We start from the raw sequence: 25,297 nt of genomic DNA on the forward strand, positions 1-25,297 counted from the left end.
ATAAAAATTTTAATTTAATATTTGGGATAAACATTATTAATTACTATTTCGATATAAAAATTCACCGACTCAAATTTTTGAACCCTCAAATTTTAGCCATGGGAAATAATTTCCCCCAAAATTTTCAATCCATTAATCTAGAATAGAAATCAATTACAACTAATAATATGGATGACAAAGCTATAGAAAAATTTATACCTAAACAAAAGGAGAAAAACATTCAAAGTTGCTGCAATTAACATAAATACGACACCACCAATATGTCCGTCGCAAATTAAAAATTAAAGTTTATTCTACTCCAAGAGTTAGGTACAAAAATTAGAATAATGGAATATGGTAATATATATAATGATGAAACTATAGTTTCAAATCTTGTGACCAAAATTTGGACTTTTAATAGTGAAATATAACCTCAAATCCGAAACCAAAATTGATCACTTTTGAACCAAAATTTATTGCACTTCCCGAAAATGAAGCAAAAAAATCAAGAGGGAAAGGATTCTCGAGAAAATGGAATGTAAAAAAATTATGAAACATAATGAGAAGAGTTACCTATAAGATTGTATGGTGAACCTTGAATTTTAACTTCAAATAATATGATAGTTTGCAAACAAATCTCCTATACTACATATGACTATTATTATTACCATTAAAAATATGAAAACTCAGAAAATGGAATGTATACTATTCAATCATTAAATGATTAAATGAGATCTCATATCCCAAAATTAATTCAAATAACATGATATAGTTGCCAACGAAAGAAATAATCTCCTTTAATCCAAATGAGGAGTGAAAAATATCTACCAAAATATCCATTTTTGAAAATTGAGGTGAATGGAAAGTTTTAGGCTTATTTATTTTTTTCTAGTCGCCCTCAAAATAAGCTCATGAAAACATCCATAGCTAATTTTTTTATAAAATAAATTTGGAGTAGTTATTAGTAATTAACTGTGATAAGAAATAATTTCCCAAACAAAATTTTAAAGCCCTTAATTTGTCCTTAATTTTTTCCATGGGTGAAATTTCACCCCAAATTTTTTTCGTCAAGATTATTGGCCATTCAACCGTGCATGAAAAAAAAAAACATTATAAATAATGCAAGCATAATATATAACAAAGTTATAATTTACTTTATTTGTATGATTTTCTAGCCATTGAGAGAGGTATCACAGGGCCCTGTTTTGTACAAACATAATATATAACAAAGTTATAATTTAGTTCATTTTTATGTTTACACACGGAAATGAGAGAGGTATCATGGGCTCCTGTTTTGATGCCTATCATCATCCATTGATGTAAGTATACACTTACCATTCATTTTATTTCTATGGTTTCCATAGTTTATCTTAATTTAATTTTAATATTTTTTTAATTAAATTGAAAATAAATTCCAAAATAGATATGAGTATTATTCTTCTAATAGAAAAAGTAGATATTCCATATTAATAACCTAATTATTATATTGGTGGTAGACATTTAACTTTCATGGAATATGTTAGAATATCCATAGTAGTAATGTTATATGATGATAAGATTTGTGTGCAATGAATGTATGCTTGTTTAATTAACTTATCTCAAAATTAATTAACCTAAGAAAATTTCATATCAATACATGTCACATTGGAAATGTTGTATTTATAAGCCATGGTACAAGCAAATGGTATCGTAAGAAGAGCTATTTAGAATTTAAGAGTATTCATGGGAAGTGGGAGTGGATATACATGCCTAAAGATATTGTTATATTTTATATAACTCTTATATTAACTATTTTTATAACAATAATAAATTTATAATTCAGATAATTATTTAATGTGGACAATGTCACATGTATAATGGGTTTAGAGTTTTGATTGTTTTCACACTTTGATTGCTAAAGGTATTTATCAAACATTGGACCAGAGATATATGTGTTGGTTATAATAAAAAAAATAAATCATTTTATAATAAAAAATAGATTCGATATAGTATATTTTAATTTAATTTTGTAACAAACTTTTTAATTAAATTGAAAATGAAAAAGTTCCAAAAGTACGTTTCAAATAAATCTCAACTCTGACTAATATTGAAAATAATCCTAGCACTAATCTATTATCCATTGATGATTAAATTAATATTCGAGAATTCATATTCCAACGTATACACACCTATCAATATAGTAAAATTAATAAAGCATAACTATGTTTTCACAAATTCAATTATATGTATTTTAATTTTGTAAATTATGTTTTCCCATATTTGATTTTTAATCACTAATATGTATATTAATGTGCATAAATATATATTTTTAATATGATTATTTAATAACAATGTTTTCATTTTCTTTTTGTTTTGTCTAATAGATGCTAAGTTATATTTGGAGGCCTTTTGTTTAACTCTAATGTGATGCTGAGGTCAATTTGAAGAACTTTCACTAATATTTTTAGTATATGAAATATTTCTCTATTAGAAGTATGTAAAACATTCATATATTCTCATTTCTCCCTTTATGAATGGAATTTAAGGATACACTCGAAAGTGTAATCAAACCACAACACATATATTAATATTTTTCTAATTTAGTATATGAATTTTTTTTCTATTAAAATTATGTAAAGCATGAATACATTCTCATTTCTCCCTTTATGAATGGAATTTAAAGATACACTTGAAAGTAAAATAAAACCACAACACATATATTAATGTTTTGCTAACTTCATTATTCAGCAAAAGATGCATTTAATGAATGTGAAATATGGGGAAACCATCCATGTGACTTAAAAGGGAATGATCTTGCAATATCAAAATAATTTTTTAGATGGTAATGACAATTTAATAAAAATATTCTATGAAACAAACTAAAATATATTTAAATATAACAAAGTACACATAATTTTAGTGGGAAAGGTAAAGATTTTTTAATTTTCACTAATAGGGAGATAGATGTTGAAGAATACATATAGTCTAATATAGGTAACTCCTATGTTACCACATATTGAAACTTTTATACTAAAAATGGTCATATTTGTAGTTTATAGTTACGAAGACAAATTCCTTAGTTCTTATTGTGATAAAAAAAATTCCATGAAATTGAGATAAAATCAAACATGCATAAGCAATATAATGAAATAAAATAAGAATCCAATGTTTCATTTACTAAATTGTAATAGTATTAGAGGCCCAAACATGAAGCAAAAAAAATAAAAATTATTTGTACACTTCAAACCATACAAATTAAATTGTGCATGCTATTTTGAGAAGAAAACCCTATAGTGAATTTTCTTAAACAAACAAATCCAATAACCAAATTAAGATAATTTATCTCACTCCCCATATGATTAATAAAAATAGGTAAACACATGAGGAGTTCACTATAAAATGTATTTTCAAATATTTAAAATCTTTAACACATTTTTATTATAAATTTACATACTAGCACAATTATATAAATTAAATAACTAGTGAATGTTAATAATTATGAATCCATAGTAAACATCAAAAACGTTACTTCATAATACATCTCACATTGCTAAAATTTCTAAGATTATGAAATTAACTATATTATTATTATCATCATTATTATTACTATGTTTTTTCCCATGGAAAAAAGTCGTAATTTCTATTGATATATAAGAAATTACATTTTGTAGATGCAAAGGCATATGCATATGGAGGCAAAGTTGCCTGTCAAGTTCGAAAAAAAAACTTTTGACCAGAAAGGTAATGAAAAGTTTTACCTCCACACAGGGAGTCTGTTATCTGCTAAAACTATATCTATGCCTGTTCTCTAACATAGAGAGAACAACATCAAAATTGTAAGATGCCTCTTCACAGAGAGAGATACTAAGTATCCAAATCTGGGCTATATATTCAAAGCATAAATATAGACCAAAAAGATATAAATACAAACATGCTATAAACAGGTTTATTAGATCATATTATAGGGCTTGTAGCCCATTATCTCTGGTATCCACAAAAGGTATGTGATAATGCTAGTGGTAGGTCCCATCTATTTCCTCCTGGATCAGCCAGTCATTGCCCTGTCTAAGCGCTACCTCTTTGGAAAGGTGATCTGCCCCCGTGTTTTGCTCCCTGTAAATGTGGCGACAGGTAAAGGAGTCAAGAGAAGATATCAATATTTTTGCTTCTTCTAATATATGCCTCAATGAAAATGAATTACAGTGGTATGCATTATTTAACCAATTGTAAACGATTTTTGAATCACCAAACAACTGTAGATCTCTGCAATTCTTCTCCAATGCAAAATGAATGAGATGTTTAGCAGTGCAGAGTTCAGCATAATTATTGGTTCCCCTACCTAAATTTATTTGGATCTTGTAACAATGTGCATCATTTAGGTAGAGAATGGCTCTGCCACCACATCCAGCCTCCTGCGCAGAGCCATCAAAGTATGCCCACGGTTTTGATTTGTCTATGTTTTCTGGTATAATGGTGCAGGGAGGGGCATTGGAGTCCTCCTCGGGAAGTAGATCATAATCTGCAATGGTATGAAGCAGGATGGTAGGCCAGTGGGGTATTTTGTGGTTGAAAATACAATGGTTTCTAGCAATCCAAAGTGACCAACAAACTAGAAGAGGCATATTTCTTGATTTTCCATTTTGACTTTGACACCATGTGCTCCAGGCATCCAGAATGTTGTGTCCTTGCCATAATTTTAAGCTAAGATAGTGAGAAATGACGGGATTCCAATGTGCCTTAGTGGTGGGGTAATGTAGGAATAGATGATCAGTATTTTCTTCTTCATTGCGACACAGGTGACACCAGAAAGGGCCATGGAAGGATCTTTTCATCAGATTTGACCCTGTCGGTATATTATCAAACAAAATGTTCCACATCCGTAAGTGGGTACGAGGGGCCGGCTTGAGCTTCCAGAGTAATGTCCAAGTCAAGTTTATGTTTGGGGGTTTGAATGGTTCCATTAATCTCATATATCCCGCTTTTGGAAAATATGTACCATGTTTGGCAATGGCCCATATAATCTCATCTGGTCCTTCGGAAAGTCAGATGTGAGCCTATGTGAGAGCGTCCATGTATTCCTACCAATTAGGTCACCACTGCATAGTGATGTCCAGATCACGAGCTAATTTCCATGCTTGCTGTAGGAAGGAGGAATTGTTCCTATCACCGATGTGTTTGATGTGGGTGATACCCCTGCTATGTAAATGCCTTATCAAGTCTTCCGATAGTCTGTGTGCATTGCCACAACCAACCCATGGGTCCGTGCCAATACGAACAACATTGCCCTCCTTTATTCTCCATGTAATTCCTTCACAAAGGAGTGATAATGCATTAATGGTTGTCTTCCATACATTGGAGATGTTATTACTTGTTCTGTGCTGCTGTCTGAACTAGTCCATCAGGTTCATGGGCCATCTATATTTTACCTATGCAACCCGGGACCAGAGGCTGTTTGAGGTGATAAGATTCCAACCGAGCTTTGCTTCCAGGGCTTTGGAAAAAATATCAAGCCTTTTGATACCCCATCCTCCCCATCTCTTAGGCATTGCAATAGTGTCTCATTTGACCCAAGAAAATAATATACCCAGTTTATTACCATTCCATAAAAACCTGCAGCATATACTTTGAAGTATGTTCAGTATACCTTTCAGTATCCAAGCTAGAGTCATCCAGAAAACAGGAGTGGCTTCAATCATAGCTTTAATGAGGGCTAATATACCTACACGGGATAGGTATTTATGGTACCAAACCTGAAGGCGCTTCTCCACTTTTGCAATTAGCCATGTCCAGTCTGCGATCCTATACCCTTTGGGCTTTAGCCTAAAGCACAGATATTTAAGACCGTCCTCCAGGTTAAGAGAGGTAAAAGGGAAGCGCTGTGAGGTAAATATAATCTCATGTTATGAGCAGCCAAAGGAAGTAATTGAGGATTTACCATCATTTATACTCATCACAGTTTCTTGTTGAAAAAGATTGAAGATATTCTATAGGACCGTGGTGTTGCCAATACTACCATTTAAAAAAATGAGAATGTCATCAACAAATAATAGATGGGTGAGATAAAAATTCTCAGATATCTTAATACCAGCCAGTTGATTCCTATTGCGGGCAGCTATGATGGCCCTGCTTAATCCTTCCATGATAAGTAAGAAAAGTAGTGGGGAGAGTGGGCATCCATGCCTGAGACCCCTCTCTGAGAGGAAGAAAGATGTGGCTACCCCATTTAATAACACACTGTAAGATACGTCTTTAATGCAACTCATGATCCATTTGATATGTGCAAAGGGAAAGCCAAGGTGAGTTAGAAGTAATCTTATGTAGATCCAGTTAGCCCTTTCAAAAGCCTTTGAGAGGTCGACCTTAAGAATCATGCCTTTCTGTTTCTTAATCTACATAGTGTGGAGGAGTTCTTGCACTGTGGCTATAGCCTCATGTATCTGTCTATGCTGAAGGAAATCAAACTTCTCTGAGGATATGTACGTGGAGAGGATAGGCTTCAGTCGGTTTGCTATGATCTTTGCAATAATCATGTACAGGCAGTTACAGAGGGAAATGGGTTGGAAGTCGTTGAATGAGGAGGGATTGTCAGATTTTAGAATGAGGGCAATGAAGGTGGATTTGATGGCCGGGGAAATTCTTCCACTCCTTCTGCAGTCCTCCACAATCTTGAGTAAATCGTCCCCGAGGATGTCAAAAAAGGCTATGTAGAACTTAATGGTCCACCCATCTGGCCCAGGACTCTTGTCTTTTTTAAACCATTTTATAGTCACCTCAAGCTCATTCTTCAATACTTCAATATTTATTGAAATTGTATTGATGGATTCTACTGAAAAAGCCAATACCTCTATAGGTAAGATTGTACCTTTTTTTTAAAATAATTTTTAAATAATATTTATTCTATTACAAATAATATTATTTATATTTAGTCTTTTATTTTTATGATGGTCTCTCTTTCTGTCAATATTGCTTTCCATTGTGAAGGGTAATTCATAATACAATGATATTAATTATAGGTTATATTCGGCTAAATACAAAATGATATATTCTATATTTATATTAACTAATATAATTTATTATTATAATCTTATTGATAATTAATAAAAAATTATTATTTATTTATTATTATTGTAAAATATTTTTAGTGTTGATGTAATTTTTTATATTATTATTAAATAGTAGATAGTTATTATAATATTTTAAGAATTATTCTCTATGTATAGAGAATATCATGCATAAAAATATTATGAACATCATTTTATATTTTGTTAATAGACCATGTAATAATTGACTCTCTCTAATAATTTGAATTAGGATTTGAGTAAGGAAGATAATGATAATTGCAAGGATTGTTTCAATATGGACATGTCTAGGAATAAATTGAAGATAAGTAATCATTTCTAGGTTAGAAAAAAAAATAAGTGATGCACACCTCCATAGTAATGCTTGAGAACAACAAATTTTGGAGATTAGTTGGTCCGTCTGAAGCATTACAATTATTGAAACAAGAATATAATTTGAAGTAGAAAAGTTATTTATGTTCCCTTTAATATTCTATTCAATGTTTAACTGATTGGTACCAACTAAACCCTTTTACTTGATAAATTTGGTTGTCATATTCAACTTAAATATAGAGAACGAGGTATCTCCATTGACAAAATACCCCAAAATATAAAGATGTCAAAAAGAAAAATTTAAATACTCTGACTAAAGTCTATTAACAACAAGTTTATAGGGTTATATGTGAAGTACATTTTATTGAATTTATTGTTCTTCCAAATCTAAGTTATGTTATAAATTATTAATTATAAAAAAATTAGTATATGTGAATTTCAAGCTACAATTTATGTAGAAATGGGTTCTACATTTTATGTTTTAATTTTAAATTGCCAATTTTTTTCTTTAAAAACAAATAAATGTTATTTTAGAATTTAATTTATTGATTTATTGTTTTTACATCAACCCTTCAGTAAAATCTTTTATCTAAAAAACAATAAAATGTTTTTTTTTTTTTTAATTTAGCTTTTAGTCCTTTATTTTCCATTTTTTAAAACTTAAAAGTTAATTATTTTGGTTTGCTATTTTTTTTAATTTAACCTCTTTTGTGGAGCTTTCTAATATTCTCTTTTCTAAATTTAGATAACTTTCTAAATTTAAGTAACTTTTTTATTTTCCATTCCTTTAAATTTAAAAATTAATTATTTTGGTTGGTTTTTTTTTTAATTTAACCTTTTTGGTGGAGCTTTCAAACATGTAATTAATATTCACTTTTCTAAATTTAGGTAACTTTCTAAATTTAAGTAACTTTTTGCTTTTTCCAGCTATTGTAATTAATATTTCTTGAATTAAACCCAACTTTTTGAAATTAATATTCACTTTTCTAAATTTAGGTAACTTTCTAAATTTAAGTAGCTTTTTGCTTTTTCCAGCTATTGTAATTAATATTTCTTGAATTAAACTATTGTAATTAATATTTCTTGAATTAAACCCAACTGTTTCCTCATTGTTCAAGGCGGATTTCACAATGGGAATCTCTTCAACCTGAGCATTTAGTTAAGAGATGACGGAGGAAGTCGATCCGTTTCCTTCATAGCCGTTTCCTCATTGTTCAAGGCGGATTTCAAAATAGCAATCTCTCCCAATTGTTTCAAGATGTGCAGAAATCGATCCACAAATTGTCAGACTGAATATATGAAGGTCGCCACGCTCCTCTGTATCTTTGTCGGGAAAGCATCAGGCTGAATATATGAAGGTCATGTCTTCTATACATAATTTTGTTGCTTCTGTATGTATTTTGAGATCCTGTTTGCTTCAACACGTTCAATTTGCGATTTCTGCAAAGGCAACGAGTGATTATACTCGGGCAATCCCATGTCCTACAGATGGTTATCGATGACAATTGCTCACAAGAGGAATAAATATGCGGGAGACCAAGTGTGTTTGAACATATCTGCCGAGGACGTAATCATGCAGATCGATTTTCTAATACAAAGATTGCACGGCCTCCTGAGTTTCTTGGAAGAAATTATTGAAGATTTGTATGAAGTCCGCCGGAGAGGAAGATCCATGGAAACTGTCAAATCGCTTCATGAATCCATATAGCCTTTCATAGTTGGCGACTGTGTCTATCTCCAGCCCAGGCAAGTACTAGATTTGTTCTTCTTGTCGTCAAGTTTCTGTGTTTTAAAATTTCTTCACGTTATTAGGGTTTTTAATTTCTTATTTCGAATCAATGGAGTGATTATCAAGAAACTAAATTATTATTTTCGACAATACAAGGATGATCAATTTATTGAGTATATAAAAGCAATACCATTAGTTCTTGAAAAAATAACAATAATCATTAGTTCTTGAAAAAATAACAATAACCGCCACTAAGTACGATAGAACACCACAATAAAGCTTATGACCAGTGTAGGTCTTACAAAGTTTCTTTGTGTTTTGAGTTTGTATGTTACTTGGTGGTTTCTATGATTTATTGTCACACCCTCATTCATATATATGTACACGTAAATAAAACAATTTTACTGTATACCCAATACATAACTTAACTATCCATATATATTATTATTTGTGCATAGATGCATCAATACTTAAGCCATGCATCGATTTCAAAGCATAAACTTATTATAATATCACTATTACTTTGAACCATGGTATATCTTTGCTTCCAAATATTAAGGTTATGCCATACGTGTTTTATGGAGGTCGGGCCTAACTATTGAACCCCCTCAGCATTCAGCATATGTTTATTGGGCTCGAGGCCTGATGGTCCGGCCGCAGCCCTTACAGGGGCCAGCTCATACACTGCTTAAATGACTATGGTCCTTCATCAGACAGGTGGCCATCCAGCCATGTGACTTCTCGGGCTCGGGTTCCTTGGCTTTCCCGCTTCCTTTTCCCGCTAAGCATGGACGGTCGAGATCTCGTCCTAGGAATGGAGGGCGGGGATGAGTCTGAGGGTTTTATGGCATTACAAAACCCCTTTGGAGCGAGCTCGGGGTTCATTTTCTTGTATTGCTCTTTTGACTCCGTCTCTGTGCCTAAGAGCCGGTTCGATTTCTCCAGGCTTACCTTTACTGCCTGCTACCTCACCAACGGCCGTGAGGTGCCCAGCTCCAAACCTACTCATTTATTACGTTTTGCTCTGCAACTACTGGTTATTGTTTTACAATCTGCTGTAAGGTAGCGGCCTATACTAATTTGTTCTTTTGGTTATGGCGAATGCAGGTGAGTCGGTCAACCCTCATCGATGAAGTCGAGGTGACGGGTCTCGACAGTCCAGCCTGCTCGGCGGATCCAGGTAGGCTCTTGTCTAGCGTTTTCTGATTTCCTTTCATATGGGAGCACAGAACCCCCTCGGCCCTGAGCTATCATTACTGCGTTTTCTGTTACAGACCGTCGTCGGCAAGCCGGTCTCTTGCTTGGGTTTTGCTGAGGTATTCTCCGAAGAGAACCCTCATGGTCGTTGTGATGTTTTTAATGACTGTTATAAGTCCATGAACCACCTGATAAGTTGTTGTTTCCAGCGAGGTTCATGCGTTCGATTTCTTATGTTTTATGGTTTAATGTGACATTATTCTGCCTTTGCAGCATACCCAACTTGGGTCTCTGTAATTAATGAATGTTATACAGTATCGGCCTGGCCGTAAGACTCAGTTCCGTGATAGTAGCACCAGCTTCCTTTATTAAAGTTATCTCCATTTTTCATTGTATATATGCTTGTTTTCCTGTCTGAGATTCACTGTCGATATTATTTTTGTTGAAAGATGTATGCACAGGTCGCTCTGTTTGAGCCCTCAGGACGGTTTCCGTTTCGTCCTTGGATAATATTCTTTGTTGCTTAAACACAACAATTCGATGCATGATGACTTGTTTATAAAGTTACTATTTGTTGTCGTTGGTTCCATATTCGGCTACGGATATACTGTGCGCTTCCGCGACCACAGGACTCTTAACTTATTTAAAATATAACTGTAGTTTATGCTTCATTCGTTTGATATATAGATATAAATGTTCATTCTGATATGTATATATACACATGCAGTGTCCTGATATATAAACATGCCTTTGCTCTGTTATATATACGCATGCATTTGTCCTGATAGGTTCTGTTATATATGTGCATGCATTTGTCCTAATATTTACACATGCATTTATTCTTATATATATATATATATACGCATGCATTTATACTGATGGATACACATGCATTGGCTTTGATATATACACATGCATTTGTCGATTTCACTAGCTTTTCATATGATTACTCTCGGTTAGCTAGGTTGACATTAACATGCTGTTTTCCTATTCCACAATTATTGAATATACGACCGTTCTGAGTTAGTTCCTCAGTAGACTAGTTTCTCTGTTATTTTATAGAAAAATGCTAGGGTTGCTAAACCCTAGTTTACAGTCGGTTACTGAATGACTCCTTCTGTTTTACACCGCTGAGGATTATACTTTCTGTAATATATTTTTCCTATCCGGACTAGCATGTTACCCATGTGTTTCCACTATTCTCTTATTGCTCTTTCTATCATTGCGGTTATAAATCCGGCTACGGCCGGGGTTTCTACTCGAGTTCTGGGTTTTACAGACTCGTTTTTTTTTGTAGCACATAACATGCATGAATAGTTATATTCAAGTATTTCGACCCGCATGTTTCGGTGCCTAAAGTACCTTTGGCATTCTGCCTGTTTCGTGCCAGATTTCTCTACCATTACACAGTCATTTGGTTATCTATGCCTCTATGTTCTCTCTATTAACAGCAAGGTTAGATATAGATCAGGTCCCTCAGTCGGTAACTTGTTCCTAGCATTAATACTACACTTGTGCAGTTATATGGACAACATGACAGTTCTAAGAACGAAACACAGTTCTTGTTTAACTACTATGGGATCGCCTTAAGTTTCCCATTAAATGCAAAAGGACTCTGAAGTTTGAAACAGTACCTGGTTCACCGGAGTCATGAATAGATACTCAAGCAAATCACCTGTACTTCGAGTCTGCTCGTCCACCCAGCCATGAGATCCATCTCTCAGACGGAATTCTCTCCCCCGAGCTATCTTGCAGGCCTCAAGCCCTCAACAAGATCTGTGCACCTTGTGCCTGGTTATCTGGTCCCTACCAGACTTAACCAATTTTTCCTTAATCACCTTTTTCCTTTTTCCTTGGAAAAAGAGCTCTTTCTGTTTGTCCCAACAGCACAGAACTTCCTCCCCACATCCAAGGCTTTTCCTGTTTGGGAGGGCAGTTCCCAATCAGTTATTACAACTGATCACTTTCTTTGAAATCCACCTCCCAGAGGCTGCCAGTATTTCAAGAACATATTTAATTTATTCAACCATGTAGTTTATCACAGTTTTGTTTCTTTTAAACATAAACAACAACTACTATATTGTCTTTTACCATAGTAAAATTCACATTTACATTTACTGGGGTCATTACATCTCCCCCTCCTATGATTGGACATCGTCCCGATGTCTGCTTTCCTTAAACAAATTTGGGTAAGCTTCCTTAAGGAGTTCCTCGTCCTCCCAAGTGGCCTCTTCAGGCCCATAATGCTGCCACTGCACCTTAGCTTGGATAATAACCTGTTTCCGCAGCTGCACTTCTCTCCTGTCGAGAATGGTCAGTGGTTCGACCAGAACCTCGCCTTCCGGCTCGACCTGCAACAGCAACAGATTTAGTTATTTCCTTGTTTTAAGAACAAAGCTTATTTAGAATGGCCAGATTACTTCTTACCCGAACATTCTGCCATTGAATCACATGTTTAGGATCGTAGACGTATTGTTTCAGTACGGAAACATGAAAAACGTTGTGTATCTTAATATGGCTTGGTAAGGCAAGCTGATAAGCTACTGGCCCCACTTTTGCTAGAATCTGGAAAGGTCCAAAATAGCGAGGTGCCAGCTTGGCACACCCATTCCATTGCAAGGCACTCCTCCTGGTTTGGATTCTTACGAAGACATGGTCTCCGACCTGAAACTCTTTGAACCTTCTCTTCCGGTCTGCAAAACTTTTTTGTCTGTCTTGAGCAGCCTTTAAGTTATTACGCACTTTCTTTACCATGTCCTCCATTTCTTTGAGCATATCCGGGCCAAATCTTAGCCTATCCTCAGGTCCACCCCAACTTGAGGGTGTGCGGCACTTCCGCCCATATAGAACCTCAAAGGGACTCAGTTGAGTTGACGTGTGATACCCGTTATTATACGCAAATTCAACCAAGTGAAGGTATTCCTCCCATTGGGTTGGTTTCATCATAACACATGCTCTCAGCATGTCTTCCACTACCTGATTCACTCGTTCCGTTTGGCCATCGGTCTGGGGATGATAAGCTGTGCTAAAGTTCAGCTGTGTTCCCAGTTCAGCAAACAAGGTCCTCCAAAAGGTTGATGTGAACTTAACATCACGATCTGAGATTATTACCTTTGGAAGTCCATGCAGCTTAAACACATTCTGCATGAAAATTTGAGCAATTTGCACCGCCTTATATGTGGATTGCACAGGTATGAAGTGTGCTGCCTTACTTAACTTATCTACCACCACCATAATAGAATCATTATTTTTCTTTGTTCGAGGCAGACCGGTTATAAAATCCATGGATATAGTCTCCCATTTCCATTCCGGGATGGGCAAGGGTTGTAGCAGCCCCGCTGGGTGCAAATGCTCTGCCTTGATCTGTTGACATTCCAAGCATCGTGCTAGATACTCAGCTACCTCCTTCTTCATTTTTGGCCAGTAATATTCCTTTCGCAGCGCGGTGACCATTTTCTGGTACCCTGGATGCCCGGTATAATGGCTGATATGAAATTCATCCAGAATCAGTTTTCTAAGACTATCTTCGTCAGGCACATACAGCCTTTTATGGAAATACAGCATACCGGCATCGTCTAATTCATATCCTTGTTGTATTTCCTTGTCAGAATGCTGCTGTACTTGCTGTTTAATTTGCTGATATACAGCATCTTGATCAGCTGCTAACTTTATCTTTTCAAGTAAGGTACTCTGCCATTTACTAACCGAAATTCTGCACACACATTGCACCTTTCGACTCAAGGCATCAGCCACCCGATTCTCCTTTCCCTTCAAATGCTTTATTTCAAAATCAAACCCACTTAAAAAGTCTGCCCAACGAGCTTGTCTCGTATTTAAGGTGGGTTGACTGAAATAATTGGTTAAGCTGTGATGGTCTGTCAACAACAGAAATTTCCTTCCCAAAATGTAATGTCGCCACATTTTGAGTGCATGGATAACAGCTGCTAATTCCAAATCGTAAGCAGAGTATCTCTGCTCATGTTCTTTTAGTTTCCGTGATTCGTATGCAATCACCCTTCCCTCTTGCATCAGCACTCCTCCCACACCTTCTTTACTCGCGTCAGTACAGACCACGTAATCCTTATTAGGATCAGCTATACTCAATATGGGCGCGGTGGTGAGTAAGTGCTTGAGCCGCTCAAAGCTCTGCTAACATTCCGAAGTCCACTTAAATATCTTTCCCTTCTTTTGTAGGGAGGTGATAGGGTATGCTACCCTTTAAAATCCTTCCACAAACCTTCTATAATAACCCGCTAGCCCCATAAAGGATCTGATATCTGCCACGTCCTTTGGTATGGGCCATTCCATTATTGTTCTAATCTTTTCAGGGTCCACTGCAATTCCTTCCTTTGTGATCACATGTCCTAAGTATTGTATTTCCTCCTTAAAGAAATCACACTTACTAAACTTTGCATATAGCTGATGTTCTCGCAAAGTTTGCAACACCACTCTAAGGTGTTCTTCATGCTCCTCCCTTGATCGGGAGTAAATCAGAATGTCGTCTATGAATATCAACACAAACTTATCTAAGAACTTGTGAAACACACTGTTCATCAAACACATGAAGGTAGCAAGTGCATTGGTCAGACCAAAAGGTAGCACCATGAATTCGTAATGTCCATACCGTGTTTTGAAAGTTGTCTTAGTGATATCCTCCTCTTTAATTCTGATCTGATAATAACCAGATCGCAGATCAATCTTAGAGAATACCGTCGCTCCCTTTACCTGATCAAAAAGTTTGTCAATCCGAGGCAAAGGATATTTATTTTTGATTGTGAGCTTATTCAGCTGACGATAATCAATGCACATCCGGAAAGTTCCATCCTTCTTTTTGACAAATAACACTGGTGCTCCCCAGGGTGATACGTTGGGATGGATGTAATTCTTGTCTAACAGCTCCTGCAGTTGCATTTTTAATTCTGTTAGTTTTGGTACACTCATTCGGTATGGTGCCCGTGACACGGGTGCTGCTCCCGGAATCAATTCAATGGTGAAGTCCACATCTCTTTTAGGTGGTAGTCCTGGTACTTCCTCAGGAAAAACATCTACAAATTCTTGTACCACCGGAATGTTGCCCAGCATGGCAGTTTTATCCTTCTGATTTGCGTAACCCACCTAAATAGCATAAATTTGACATTTCTTCCTGATGCATTTAGCTAACTGAGATGATGTAATGGGTCGAATCTGCACGGGATGTTTGATTCCTTGTAACTCCTGCTGCTCTCCACGGTCATCCTTATAGTAGATAGTTTTTGTCTTGAAATTCACTAAGGACCAATGTTTCTCCAACCAATCCATCCCAATCAGGATGTCATATGAACCCAGCGGTAGTATGTTTAAGTCTGCCACTATTGGCTGCCCTGCTATGGTTAAAGAGCAATTGTTTATTTTGGCCAAGATTCATCTCTTGGCTCCTGTAGCTAATTGAACCAGCCACGGATTTCTGAACTTTTCAGACTTTAACTTACACTGTTCTACTATCTTTGGGCTAACATAACTTAAAGTAGTTCCTGGATCAATAAGAACAGCTATAGAAAGGTTTGAAATTTTACCTTCAAATTCAACCATAGATGGCTGGTACTCTGGCGGTCCTCCAAAGCTGCATTAATTCTGGGTACACTACGTGCCACGTCCCCAACAGTTGATGCTTCATGAATTTGGGATATCTGGTCCATCCCCTTCCGTTGTGGGCAGTTTTTAACATAGTGAGGTCCTCCACAGCCCCAACATTGAACTGGTGGTCTGGTCATCCCTTCACCTTCTGGCCTAACAGGTTGCTCGCTTACTCTAGACTCACTTAATGGTCTAGATCAGGGCGCACTTCTTGCCACAGATCTGCTGTTAAACCCTTTACCAGCTCCCTTACTTCCCTGGCTGCGACCTCCCTTGCTGCTTCCAGCCATCCGACTGCTCTTTTTCTCATTCCATCTTTTATTTGAGGTATCCCCCTTCTGTTTGTTCTGCTGGTAGCAGATCCTTGCTTTACGGATAGCCTCATCCATGGTCCTAGGATTGTCAAACTCAATCCTCTCTCTTATATATGAAGGTAAGCTGCTTACAAACCTTTGAACCTTGGCTTTCTCTTCCTTGATATAAGGTACATAACGTAGCAGAGAGGTAAAGCGATTAATGAACTCGTCCATAGTCTACTGCCCCAGTCTTAAATCATGGAACTCTCTCGCTTTTTCATCATAGAAGCGCTCAGTTAGGTACTTTTCTTTGAAGTATTTCTAAAATTTCTCCCATGTAATGGTCCGTTCACTTACCCCCTTGACAATCTTGATTTCCTCCCACCACAAGGTTGCCTTACCTTGTAGCTTGAAAATAGCCAGTCTCGCCTTCAAATTGTAATCATACTCATACAACTGAAAATACTTATTCATATTTATTAACCATGCTTCTGCTGCCTCTTCCTGTTCTCCATCGAAATGTGGGGGTTTAATCTTCCGGAATTCTCCCTGCAGCTCCATTTTCTGACATTTTGAGGTTTGCTGCTGTGGTGCATTATTTGAGTGATCCTCTTTGCCATCTGAATTTTCAGGTTCAATCCGATAGTCTTGTTTTTCTGTCATCCTCTACTGTTCCGCGCTGGGGTTAGATAAAGGTGGGTTTTGCCTGTCTGACAGACTCTTCAGAATTCTTTCCTGCTCTACAGTCAGATGCGCGTTGTCTTCTCGCAACCGTGCCATCTCATTTTTTAACTCCTGAACAGTTTCCAAGATCGCAAGGTTGGTACTTCGTGTTTCGTCACCCAACTGTACCCACAGCTCTAGATCTTCCAGCGGGTCACTGTCGTCTCCTTGCATTTCGTTACTTTTTCCTTTTTCTTGGCTTAACTGTTAGCTGTTATAATTCTGTGTGTCACCCCTTCATAGACAGGAAAAAAAAAATTATCAGTTTCAAATATATGCGTGATGTATGCTTCTGCACCGTGAAACATGTCTTGTTTGAGGCCACAGTGTTGTAACTTGGCTCTGATACCAATTTGTCACACCCTCATTCATATATATGTACACGTAAATAAAAAAATTTATTGTATACCCAATACATAACTTAACTATCCATATATATTATTATTTGTGCATAGATGCATCACTACTTAAGCCATGCATCGATTTCAAAGCATAAACTTATTATAATATCACTATTACTTTGAACCATGGTATATCTTTGCTTCCAAATATTAAGGTTATGCCATACGTGTTTTATGGAGGTCGGGCCTAACTATTGAACCCCCTCAGCATTGAGCATATGTTTATTGGGCTTGAGGCCTGATGGTCCGGCCGCAGCCCTTGCAGGTGCCAGCTCATACACTGCTTAAATGACTATGGTCCTTCATCGGACAGGTGGCCATCTGGCCATGTGATTTCTCGGGCTCGGGTTCCTTGGCTTTCCTGCTAAGCATGGACGGTCGAGATCTCGTCCTGGGAATGGATGGCGGGGATGAGTCCGAGGGTTTTACGGCATTACAAAACCCCTTTGGAGCGAGCTCGGGGTTCATTTGCCTGTATTGCTCTTTCGACTCCGTCTCTGTGCCTAAGCGCTGGTTCGATTTCTCCAGGCTTACCTTTACTACCTGCTACCTCACCAACGGCCGTGAGGTTCCCAGCTCCAAACCTACTCAGGTATTACATTTTTCTCTGCAACTACTGGTTATTGTTTTACAATCTGCTGTAAGGTAGCGGCCTATACTAATTTGTGCTTTTGGTTATGGCGAATGCAGGTGAGTCGGTCAACCCTCATCGATGAAGTCGAGGTGACGGGTCTCGATAGTCCAGCCTGCTCGACGGATCCAGGTAGGCTCTTGTCTAGCGTTTTCTGATTTCCTTTCATATGGGAGCACAAAACCCCCTCGGCCCTGAGCTATCATTACTGCGTTTTCTGTTACAGACCGCCGTCGGCAAGCCGGTCTCTTGCTTGGCTTTTGCTGAGGTATTCTCCGAAGAGAACCCTCATGGTCGTTGTGATGTTTTTAATGACTGTTATAAGTCCATGAACCACCTAATAAGTTGTTGTTTCCAGCAAGGTTCATGCGTTCGATTTCTTATGTTTTATGGTTTAATGTGACATTATTCTGCCTTTGCGGCATACCCAACTTGGGTCTCTGTAATTAATGAATGTTATACAGTATCGGCCTGGCCGTAAGACTTAGTTTCGTGATAGTAGCACCAGCTTCCTTTATTAAAGTTATCTCCATTTTTCATTGTATATATGCTTGTTTTCCTGTCTGAGATTCACTGTCGATATTATTTTTGTTGAAAGATGTATGCACAGGTCGCTCTGTTTGAGCCCTCAGGACGGTTTCCGTTTCGTCCTTGGATAATATTCTTTGTTGCTTAAACACAACAATTCGATGCATGATGACTTGTTTATAAATTTACTATTTGTTGTCGTTGGTTCCATATTCGGCTACGGATATACTGTGCGCTTCCGCGACCACAGGACTCTTAACTTATTTAAAATATATTGTAGTTTATGCTTCATTCGTTTGATATATAGATATAAATGTTCATTCTGATATGTATATATACACATGCACTGTCCTGATATATAAACATGCCTTTGCTCTATTATATATATGCATGCATTTGTCCTGATAGGTTCTATTATATATGCGCATGCATTTGTCCTAATATTTACACATGCATTTATTCTGATATATATATATACACATGCATTTATACTGATGGATACACATGCATTGGCTTTGATATATACACATGCATTTGTCAATTTCACTAGCTTTTCATATGATTACTCTCGGTTAGCTAGGCTGACATTAGCATGTTGTTTTCCTATTCCACAATTATTGAATATATGACCGTTCTGAGTTAGTTCCTCAGTAGACCAGTTTCTCTGTTATTTTATAGACAAATGCTAGGGTTGCTAAACCCTAGTTTACAGTCGGTTACTGAATGACTCCTTCTGTTTTACACCGCTGAGGATTATACTTTCTCTAATATATTTTTCCTATTCGGACTAGCATGTTACCCATGCGTTTCCACTATTCACTTATTGCTCTTTCTATCATTGCAGTTATAAATCCGGCTACGGCCAGGGTTTCTACTCGAGTTCTGGGTTTTACAGACTCGTTTTTTTTGGTAGCACATAACATGCATGAATAGTTATATTCGAGTATTTCGACCCGCATGTTTCGGTGCCTAAAGTACCTTTGGCATTCTGCCTGTTTCGTGCCAGATTTCTCTACCATTACACAGTCATTTCGTTATCTATGCCTCTGTGTTCTCTCTATTAACCGCAAGGTTAGAGATAGATCAGGTCCCTCAGTCGTTAACCTGTTCTTAGAATTAATACTACATTTGTGCAGTTATATGGACAACATGACAGTTCTAAGAACGAAACACAGTTCTTGTTTAACTACTATGGGATCGCCTTAAGTTTCCCATTTAATGCAAAAGGACTCTGAAGTTTGAAACAGTACCTCGTTCACCGGAGTCATGAATAGATACTCAAGCAAATCACCTGTGCTTCGAGTCTGCTCGTCCACCCAGCCATGAGATCCATCTCTCAGATGGAATTCTCTCCCCCGAGCTATCTTGCAGGCCTCAAGCCCTCAACAAGATCTGTGCACCTTGTGTCTGGTTATCTGGTCCCTACCAGACTTAAACAATTTTTCCTTGATCACCTTTTTCCTTTTTCCTTGGAAAAAGAGCTCTTTTTGTCTGTCCCAATAGAACAGAAATTCCTCCCCACATCCGGGACTTTTCCTGTTTGGGAGGGCAGTTCCCAATCAGTTATTACAACTGATCACTTTCTTTGAAATCCACCTCCCAAAGGCTGCCAGCATTTCAAGAACATATTTAATTTATTCAACCATGTAGTTTATCACAGTTTTGTTTCTTTTAAACATAAACAACAACTACTCTATTGTCTTTTACCATAGTAAAATTCACATTTACATTTACTGGGGTCATTACATTTATGTCTACGGTAATTGTGCAATTGTGTTTTTTTGTGATTTTATATAATTAATTTATTGATTTTAGAAAGTTCTGGACATTAAGAATAAATATTGAGTTGGGTGCGATTTTCCTCAACACCTTTTGATACTATTTATATAAATTTTACAATTTTTTTAATTAAAGAGTTGTTCTCATAATTACTTATTTAAATTGCAATTTTTTTATACATATTATTTTTTATATTATCATGTATATATTGATATATGAATTATCAATCTAAAAAATGAATCAATAAGTATTATAAATAAAGCGAATGAAATGATATGGAATTTTTTATTTTCTTTATAGGTTTTTTGAGGAGGCCAGATAGGTGGAGGTGGAGGTGGCAGAGGAGGAGGAGGAGGAGGAAAAGGAAGTTGAGGAGGAGGTGGAGGTGGTGGTGGCAGTGGAGGTGGCGGAGGGGGAGGTGGTGGAAGTTGACATGATGGAGGAGGAGACAGACGTAAAGGTGGTGGAGGAGTTGGAGGTGGAGGAGGAGGTGGAGGAGGTGGAGGAGGTGGAGGAGGAGGAGGATGTGGACGTGGAGGTGGTGGAAGAGGAGGTTGAGGAGGAGGAGGAGGCGAAGGTGGAGGTGGAGGAGGTGTTGCTGGAGCTGCTGAAGGAGCGGATGGAGGTGGAGGCGGAGGAGGAGGAGTTGGTTGTGGTGGTGGTGTTGGAGGAGGATGAGGATAAGACGGAGGTGGAGGTGGCAACAAAGGAGGAGGAGGAGGAGGAGGTGGAGGTGGTGGTGGAGGTAGAGGTAGAGGCAGAGGTGGACATGGTGGAGGAGGTGGAGGCGGAGGTGGTGAAGGTGGAAGTGGAGGTGGTGGAGGTGGAGGAAGATGAGGTGGAGGAGGAGGAGGTCGTGGTGGAGGAGATAGAGGTGGAGGAGGACGAGGTGGAGGAGGAGGAGGTCGTAGTGGAGGAGGTAGAGGTGGTGGAGGCGGAGATGGAGGAGGAGGAGGAGGAGGAGGTAGTGGATGTGGAGGTGGTGGTGGTGGTGGAGAATATGGTGGAGGAAGAGGTGGTCGAGGAGGAGGAGGAGGAGGAGGTGGTGGTGGTAGTGGTCAAGTAGGAGGTAGAGATGGAGGTGCAGTAGGTGAAGAAGGAGGAGGTGGACGTGGAGGAGGAGGAGGTGGACGTGGAGGAGGAGGAGGTGTAGGTCGAGGAGTAGAACAAGGAGGATGAGGAGGGGTAAAAGGTGGTGGAGGAGGTAGAGTTGGAGGTGGAGGAAGAGGTGGTGGAGGAGGCAGTGAAGGAAGAGGTGTGGGTGGGGGTGGAGGAGAAGGAGGGTGAGGAGGTGCTGGTGGAGAAGGTGAAGTTGGAGTTGGAGGAGGAGGAGGTGGATGTTGTGGAGGTGGAGGTGGCAGAGGAGGTGGAGGTGGAGGTGGAGGTGGTCGAGGAGCAGGTGGTGTAGGTGGATATCATGGAGGAGGAGGTGGAGTTGGAGGCGATGAAGGTGAATGTGTAGCTCAAAGAAGAGGTAGAGGAGGTGAAAGTGGAGGTGGAGGTAGTGGTCGAGTAGGAGGTTGTGGTGGAGGAGGAGGCAGTGCTGAAAGAGGAGGCAAAGTGGGATGGGTAGGTGATGGAGGAGGAGGTGGTGGTGGAGGAAGAGGCAAAGCTAGAAGAGGAGGCAAAGTGGGAGGTCGAGGGGTTGGAGGAGGTGGAGGTGTAGGTGGTGTAGGCGGATATGGTGTAGGAGGAGGTGGAGGTGGAGGTCATGGTGGTGGAGGAGGAGGAGGTGGAGGAGGAGGAGGAGGTGTTGGTAGACGAGGAGGCAGAGCGAGAAGGGGAGGTGGTGGAGGAGGAGGAGGTGGAGTTGGAGGAGGAGGAGGAGGATAAGGTGGATGAGAGGTTGGAGGTTGAGGTGGTGGACGTGGAGGTGGTGGTGGAGTAGGAGGTGGTGGAGATATAGGTGGTGGTAGAGGAGGTGGAGGAGGAGGAGAAGATAAAGGTGGTGGAGAAGGAGGTGGAGTAGGAAGAGGAGGAGGAGGTGGATGTGGAGTTGGAGGTGGAGGAGGAGGTGAAGGTGGAGGTGTAGGTTGAGGTGGATTAGGAGGAGGAGGAGGGGTTTGAGAGGGTGGAGGTGGATGAGAGGGTGGAGGCTAAGGTGCTGGAGGTGGAGGTGGTGGTAGAGATATAGGTGGCAGTGGAGGAGGTAGAGGAGGATGAGAAGATGGAGGTGGTGGAGAAGGAGGTGGAGGAGGAAGAGGAGGAGGAGGAGGAGGAGGTGGATGTGGAGTTGGAGGTGGAGGAGAGGTGAAGGTGGAGGTGGAGGTTGAGGTGGATTAGGAGGAGGAGTTGGTGGAGGTGGAGGAGGAGGAGGGGATTGAGAAGGAGGTAGTGGAGGTGGTGGTGGATGTGGAGGTGGAGGTGGAGGATGAGGTGAAGGAGATGAAAGTGGAGTTGGAGGTCGATGTAGATGAATTGCTAGTGGAGGTGGACGAAGAGGTTGAGGTGGTGCTATAGGAGTTGGAGGTGGAGGCGACAGGAGAGGCATAGGCAAAGGTGGTGGAGGAGGTGGGGATGGAAGTGGGGGAAGAGGAGGTGGAGGTGGAGGAGGAGAAAGAGGAGGTGGAGGTGGAGTTAGAGAAAGAGGAGGTGGAGGTGGAGGAGGAGAAAGAGGAGGAGGGGGAGGTGGAGGTGGAGGTGGAGGTGGAGGAGGGGGTTGAGGTTGAGGTTGTGGAGGTGGTGGAGGATGTTGAGGTGGTGGAGGAAATGGAGGTGGTGGTGGATGTTGAGGTGGTGGAGGAGGATGAGGAGGAGAAGGTGGTGGAGGTGGAGGTGGAGGAGAGGAGGTGGTGGATGTGGACAAGGAGGGGGAGGAGGAGGAGGAGGAGGAGGTGGAGGTGGAATTTGAGGTGGAATAGGTGAATGATCTATAGGAGTTGGCTGACTGAAAAACAAGGCTTGACATTGTATTGAACGAATCTCAAGGTGAGTGTCCTTCCCTCTTGAAAAAACCATGAATTTAGACTTTGTATCTTACGTAAATGAGTTGACTAATGTCAATGTCTCTGTAAAAATAATAATCAAGACTCGAATACTTGCATAATCATTGTCGGTTGTAAACCTATCATAATTCATAGAGATATCAAAACTCCTAATATTATTTCAAGTGAATGGATGGAAGAAAAACTATCAGACCTTAGGTTGTCTAGGTTTGGCCCCTCAACCAAAGCAACCCATGTCTCAAGAGATGTGAAGGGTACATTTGGATACCTTGATCTTGAATATTACACATTTCACATTCAATTTTTCTCTCTGTTGTTTCATTCAATTTATCTCGAGCTCAAAATCAAAAGAGAAAATGGATTCTCCGATCTTCATAGGGCCATTACTTTGAGAAAGTATGCCACTACGCACAAGTTGACAGAGGAAAGTGATGTATATAGCTTTGGAGTTGTGACTTTTGAGATAATATTTGGGAGAGAACTAGTGGATACAAATGTTTATGGCGAAAATAGTCATATCGTCTCGTGGGTAAGCTTCGTTAATACAACTATATTTGTATTTGTGGGTATGAAATTATTGGAGAATTAGAATTCTAATGGTGTTGTGGATCTGAATTTGTGTGCAGAGAAGATCGATGATTTGCGAAGGAAATATTGAAGGCATTTTTGATAAAAGGATTGTGAAAGAGGTCAATATGAGTGCAATGTGGAAAGTAGCAAAATTGGAAATCTTTTTGTGTTAAGTCCTTTCTCCATTAAAAAAAGCAGTAATCTTGATGATGGACACCCTTACATCCATATCTTTCTAGTAAAAAATATTAACGTTCCTCATATGCCAAATGCCCCATAATATATAGAAGGGGAGAGATTTCAATACATTGTTCTTTGCAAACCATTGTGAGAGGAAAGCACTAATAGAGGACTAATTCCAAAATGCAACAATACTTGGTAGAAGATTGAAACGTGATAGGGCTAGGGCTTTTGGTATGTATATATGCTTTGCGTATTTTCTGATCATTCTCTATTGGTCTACATATTTTGTGAGTGATTTTAATATTTGTAACAACATTCTTCTATTGTTCTTGCAGAGAGAAATCCTTTGAAAGAAGCCACAAAGGGCCATTGATTTTCTTTATCCAAGTGAAGGTATTAACAGATGCTGGTACTGTGGCTATTGAATAACTTTTATTACTGTAACACCTCATCAAGCTGCATTCATCCCGAGAAAGCCAAAAAAGAAATTGTCAAGTGAAGTACAGGAAATGCCTCGAACATCTGTTTTTCCTAGCACTCATGTAAAGGTTTGATTTTTACTAATAAATTTGATTCATCAAAGTCTTGTAGGTTACTATAACTGCTGGAAGCTAATCTGCTATTTTTTTATTCTTTATTTTCAAGAAACGTGGTCTACGAATCTTTACATTTCTTTGCTTTTTTTTGGTCACATGATCTCATAATCCATATTTTGATTATCAAGTTGTGTACAGAGTCAGACCAACTAAGGGCTGAATGGTTAAAGCAGATGCAAATGTTTTGATATAGGTGATTCGAAAAGTTGGAGGGATCATTTAATCTCTATTACTTGTGTGAGATAGATATTATTGGTGGAGATAGGTTGGAGGGATCATTTAATCTCTATTTCTTGTATGAGATATCTATTATTGGTGGAGATATCTTATATTGTGATGGCTGCCCCATCTTTACAAGGTTGCGCACTCCTCCATGTATCTCCTTGTCAAAATGCAACAACAAAATCATTGTGTTGAAAAGTGGCACAAAAGCTGGCTAGTACCTTGTTATGTATAATGTTGGATAAGTTTCATATATGCTGTTCTGAGAAATTTTATTTTTTAGTTATTTAGAATATTATTCTATTTATATTGAAGAATTAGATGGTACTTCAGTTGTGCCAGATCCCAAAATCAAATCAAAATCTAGGGCCTGTACTGTACAATTGAATAAGTTAGTTGATAAGTCTGTCATTAGGCCATGACGTTGTACATACTTGAACATGTTATACACATGTTTATTTTTTCTGACATTCATTAACATATTTTTACTTTAGTCGCCATTATTGAGGACATGAAAGATTTTTTCATTTGTGGT

At 38.5% G+C, this 25,297-nt stretch overlaps 1 long non-coding RNA gene across 1 annotated transcript; it reads left to right on the top strand.

Annotated features, from left to right (window-relative positions):
• Window positions 1-9,972: 9,972 nt before the first annotated feature.
• Window positions 9,973-10,670, top strand: LOC149230336 (uncharacterized). Its single transcript, XR_016247366.1, has 3 exons — window positions 9,973-10,063; window positions 10,186-10,258; window positions 10,353-10,670. It is a non-coding gene; the product is annotated as an uncharacterized LOC149230336 (long non-coding RNA).
• Window positions 10,671-25,297: the final 14,627 nt, after the last annotated feature.

This window comes from Pinus tabuliformis, chromosome J, assembly GCF_031772625.1.
Source record: "Pinus tabuliformis cultivar Carrire ecotype Pingquan chromosome J, CPIR1, whole genome shotgun sequence".
NCBI lineage: Eukaryota > Viridiplantae > Streptophyta > Pinopsida > Pinales > Pinaceae > Pinus > Pinus tabuliformis.